The 5,649-nt window shown below is 37.1% G+C and overlaps 1 protein-coding gene across 1 annotated transcript in view; it reads right to left on the bottom strand.

Moving 5' to 3' along the window:
• The window catches only part of OSGEPL1 (O-sialoglycoprotein endopeptidase like 1), a 10,369-nt gene extending 9,894 nt beyond the window's left edge, over positions 1-475 (bottom strand). The window contains exon 1 of the mRNA XM_007464976.1: positions 363-475. The gene's annotated coding sequence lies outside the window, so the exon portion shown is untranslated. The remainder of the gene's footprint in view (positions 1-362) is intronic.
• Between the last annotated feature and the right edge of the window lie 5,174 nt (positions 476-5,649).

Genomic DNA, 5,649 nt, shown 5'->3' with positions numbered 1-5,649 from the left:
TTTCCCTATCACACTAATGGACAAAATGGAAAAAAATAAAAGAGCGAATATTGGAACTTTTATTGTTACACAGGAGCAGAGGGTATCCAGGGATTAGAGACAAGCGACCTATTCACAGAGGACCCCTGCAGAGGATGCAGCCCCAACAGACGCGCCACGAGAAATTAGACTTATAGTCACTAAATCCAGCCAAGGAGGCTTGTGCGATACCCTCCTCGTTCGGGCCAGGAAGGATCCCAAGCGAACCCTGGGCACTTGGCCAGCTGGTCTCTGTCTGCTCTAAGGCGAGGGACTCTGACTGGAACCGCTTTTCCAGGCGCGCGAAAGCATCAGTGGAGAGAGGGTTGAGCAGTTTCACCCACCTTCCTCGTGAACGACAGTAACTAGTACTCGTCTACTTTCCGCAGCAAAGCCGATCGACCACCCTTTCCTAGGTGCAAGGAAGCCCGAACCTGTCGCCCCGGAAGTGATGTCATCAACACGGAGCCTGCGTCCCGTCGCCAGGGTCCGCTGGTATTCCCCTAGAGGGCGTCACTCTTCGAGTAAATATAAGCACAAAGGCTCTCATTCCCCAGATCTTGCGCTCAAGCAATTATCCCAATTTGTAGGTAAGACTTCTTCTATAAGGTCACACGTCTAGTGACTGATATAGTGGAGACCGAGCACAGATTCGACTACATAACATTTAGTTCTAAACACTATGCTACATTAAAAGAAAAAAAATTTTTGCCTTAGGCTGGAATTTGGACACCACTGAGAGAAATGTCTTTGCTTACTCTGGAGGTAAAGTATGTACTTCAGCATAGTATGTACCTCCTTGTACCTCCTTCAGTCTTTTTTTGTTTTTATTTGTATGTGAACTTGTTACCATTTGAATAGATTTATCCCAATCTGTTTTTCTTCCCTGCTAGGCGCTAAGATTTTACTGAACAAGGACTTTATAAATGCAAGGTTGGACAGGGCTGGCACATGTATCTGTGCCTTGCATGGTGTGAAGCTCTTGGTATGAGGTAGGGAAGTCACAGTTATGGTCTAGTGGCAGATGTGTAATTCATGATTTCCAGATATGTAAATTTATAATTATCAGGACATTAGTAAGAATTTTTTAGGTAGAACTTACTTTTATCAAAAATTTCATTTGTGACAATAATAACCATAATTAACAATAAAGTGGCACTTACTATGTGCCAGGCACTGTTGCAGATTAATTAATCCTCACAACAATCACATGAGGTAGTTACTGTCCTCATTTTGCAGATGAGACAACTGGACCACAGAGTTTGGGTGATTTGCAGATTACACAGCGGGTAAGTGCAGAGCTAGTATTAGAAGTCAGGCCATCTGCTCTGGAGTCTGTTTTCAAACTGACAGAAGATTAAATAGTTCATATTTTCCCTAGGATGTGTTGTTGACCCAAAAGAGGAAAAAAGAAAACTTAAGACCTAAAGGTTAAGAAAAAGTAGTCATCCTGATTGCATATGATAGGTCAGGAGTTATTTTCTTATACACTGTGATCTATTCTGAACATAAAATCATTCCCGTCTGGCATTGTTTTTCTTTCAACTTGAATTACTTTGTTCCAGTACTCTCCTGTGCTGTCAAGAGTTATCCCTGTTGTGTTTGGTAGTATCAATAGTAGAATCCTTAACTGGGCACTCTTGGCTGGTGCTGAGTGTGAATGCTGCATTATGTGAAAGAGCCAAACTTTAGGACACATTAGGAAGATATTTTATTCTTTGTTTGAGTGCATGTGGGTGGTAGAAATGGTACTTACACCAGGTCCCACATATTTGGCAAGTGAAGGTATAAAGCTTCCATGTTCTTTATCGTACTGGAGAAGTTATTGCGGGAAAGGCATGCTCTCTGGGGCTTGTCTGAGCTTTCATGCAGATCACATCATATGGTTTGAATGCCACATTCATGGGCATTCTCAAGAAAATATGGCTTAACCACTGTAACTTCAACTTGAATTGAGAGCTCTGAATCTAAATATGTTCACTTTGTCTCTGCTATTGCTTAGCTTCCCGTTTGTAAACTTAAGAGGAAAACTTTATATAGAAGAATCTCTACAATACTCATTCCCTAATTATGTCTTACTAAACTGGATTTTGTTTTCACATATCACATATTTATTGGTTCTTTCCTTTGTGCTAGGCAGTTTATTAGTTGTTAGGGATCAAAGACAAAATCCATTTTCTATTTTCAAGGAACTGAGTCTAATAATAGGCAATTACGATACAGCATTATGGAAAATGTGCATTGAGAGAAAAGATGCAGGGGAAGGCGGTATCCATAGTCTAGCAGGACCATGGTGTGATGACTGGGTTTCAACATCTAATTCTTTTCTTAGGTTGAAATTGGTTTATCAGATCTGGAAGTGACTGAACTCTGTAGTGCTGAGTCACACACTCAATTTGCTAAGAAACTGCTACGTAAAACCCATAATACTAATGTATTAACTTAAGAGAAATGATGGAGGGTCTAGGATAGTTGAGCTTGCTGATCCTCACCTTCTCTGTGTTGATCAAATTACAATGAAAACCAGATCCAAATTATAACGATTGTTTAGCACAATGGAATGGAAGCAATAGAAATGAGTGTGGTGCTTTTAACGGCTAATATTTCAGGCCTGATGCACCCCTTTCCACTTGAGTCACATACCTGCCTTATGTTCTTCATAGGTTGGATTGTGCTAAAAATACACTGTCATTTGCCTTTCTCTTTTTAAAGTTTCTTTGCTGACAAATATTTTTTGATGTGGAACATTCTTTAATGGTAATACCATCAATCAGGTATCATCTTTGGAAGATATTTTGCTTTTTATTTCGTTTTGCAGAACAATTATGCTTACTTTACAAATTTACTGCTTTTTAAAAATTGTTAAAATATGTTAACAAAATCACCATTTTCAAGTTCAGTGGCAATAAGTACATTCACATTGTTGTGCAACGAACAGTCACTACCATCCATCTCCAAAACTTTTTCATCTTCCCCAGCTGAAACTCTGTATCCATTAAACACTAATTTCCCATTTCCCTTTCATCCCAGCCCCTGGCAACCACCATTCTTTCTGTCCTTATGACTTTGACTACTCTAGGTACCTCATGTAAGTGGGCTCACACAGTACTTGTCCTTTTGTGACTGGCTTATTTCACTTAGCATTAATGTCAAGGTTCATCCAGTGTGGTAGCATGTCTCAGAATTTCCTTCCTTTTAAAGCTAAATAATATTCCACTGTGTACATACACCATATTTTGTTTATGCATTCATCTGACAGTGAACACTTCGGTTACCTCCACCTTCTGACTGTTATGAATAGTGCTGGTATAAACGTGGGTCATACAAGTATCTTTTCAAGTCCCTACTTTCACTTCTTTGGGATATATACACAGAAGTGGAACTGCTGGATCATATGGTAATTCTGTTTAATTTTTTGAGAATTTGCCATACTCAGATGACCTTATTTTTCAAGTGTGTGGGGTCTACGTTTTATGGCAGTAGAGGGAGAGGGTGAATTTCTTTGTTGCTTCCGTAAACTCCCTATGACCATTAAGCACCATGACAGAAGCATGTGTTTGATAATTCAAAGGAGGGACAGATGTTTCAAAGCAGGATCACTGTATCAGGTTTTCATGTAGTAGCTGGTATACTCGTATTTTCCTGGGCAATAGCCAATAAATCATCTGCTCTTCTGTTTCCATTTAAAAAATTACATAATGAAGAAGATAATGCATGCTTATCTTGCAAAATCTTCAAGTTTTTCAAAAAAGTGTTGTCAAAACATTTATAACTATATAGTTGGAAAGTCAGAATATTTATATATTATAAAATTCCTCTCATATTTTAGAGTTCATTCTAGTGTTAATGATGTAGTTTCTTTACTTATATTCTTGAATTTGAGAAGAATGTATTTTTATCAATGTAATTATGCAGTTAAAGGACATAGTAATAAAATTGGCTTATCTGCTAACTTAAAATTATATAGAACTTTAGAGCTACAGGTTGAGCCACTTTCATAACCATTAGTTGTTTATTAAAGACTTGAATGAGTCAAGAAATAGAATAAATTACACTGCTATACTGAACATAAAATAAAATCCAAATATATTTTTAGTAAACTATTTTTTAATTATGAAATATTTTAGATTATGAAAAAGTGTCAAGAATAATATAATCAACTTTTGTGAACCCAACACCCAATTTAAGAGCTAAAGTATCACCCAATACAGTTGAGCTTTCTGGGTACTGTATACCCAAGATATTCAGTATTCTAAATTTGATGTTTATAATTCTTATACATTCACCTGTAGCTAAACAAAAGCTTTTAAACCCCATATAACAAACTATCTGCTGAATCATTTTTAACTGGAACTGAAATTAGGGAGTAAAATAAAAACCTGAGACATCTCACTTTTTGACATCAAGCAAAATAAAGGGTTTATCTTTGCTATTCTCTTACCTACCTTACTTCCCTGCCCAGTGCTACTCAAAAGTTCCTTTTATTTTACCTAGACTTGTCTTCCCAGTACTAAATTTGTTTACATTTCCAACATCAATATGTGATACCCATGTAACTGTTTTGGGAATTACACTTTTCTATCTGTCCTGTTAGAAAGATTATTAAACTGCATTGGTCTATACTGGGTTGCTGCATTTGTCTTTTGCAGGATTAGCATGAGGGTATTTTTGGAGTCATATTTACTAGTGATATATACTAAAATAGGAAACATACTATAAGAGAAATATATTGCATGAGGAGATTCACCTTCAGCTAGACAAGATGAATCAATAGGCTAAAATCTAACAACATGGGGATCTATAGAAAAAATAAGAAATCTTAGCGACTTTGGTTTAATAAATCCATTAAATAAGTACATGAAGGGAAAGCCACCATTGAACAGCGCTACATGTTGGGACTTGAGGTTTTAGTGACCATAAAGTGAATCAGTGATACGTGGCTCTCAAAATAGCTAAAATAATAGGCTGCATTAAAAATAAAAAGTATCCAGAACAAGGGAAGTGGTACTGTTGTAGTGACATCACATCTATCACCTCTTGTAATTAGCTTAGGGCTATATAATAATAAATTGCAACTTACAGCAGAATTACCAGGATCATGGGAGAAATTTGAAACCATATCATATGGAAAATGGTGAAAGCTCTGGTAATAGTGCTGTTGATAACAGTTTAAAAGTTAACTAATTGAGGAGTTATACAGAATAAGGATTAAATTTTGGCTCATTGTAAAACATGTTATAAATTCCATAACAAAAATGCAGCCTCGTAAGTTGTAAGTCTTCCTTTCTTAGTGCTAACACAGAACTGAATAGAGGTGTCAATGAAACTGAATAGAGGGTCGATGAAAATTCAAGGTAAAGGATGGGGCTGAATTATAGCATCTAAGATCTTTTTCCAACTCTTAGCATCATATAGTTTTGTAAGGCTAATTCATACAGATATTAGTTAAGGAGATAGCTATGCCCCTTCAGGATCTTTCTAGTTTAATTGACAATAGTGACATAAACCTAAAAAATACCATTCTATGTTTAAAAAAAAAAAAAAGGATGGGGCAAGTCAAAAGAACACAGGAGTGGGCTTCCGTGGTGGTGCAGTGGTTGAGAGTCCACCTGCCGATGCAGGGGACACGGG

This window comes from Lipotes vexillifer, unplaced genomic scaffold, assembly GCF_000442215.2.
Source record: "Lipotes vexillifer unplaced genomic scaffold, Lipotes_vexillifer_v1.1 scaffold903, whole genome shotgun sequence".
NCBI lineage: Eukaryota > Metazoa > Chordata > Mammalia > Artiodactyla > Lipotidae > Lipotes > Lipotes vexillifer.
Note: the sequence above shows the minus strand (reverse complement) of the source record. Positions and strands in the feature narration are given on the sequence as shown.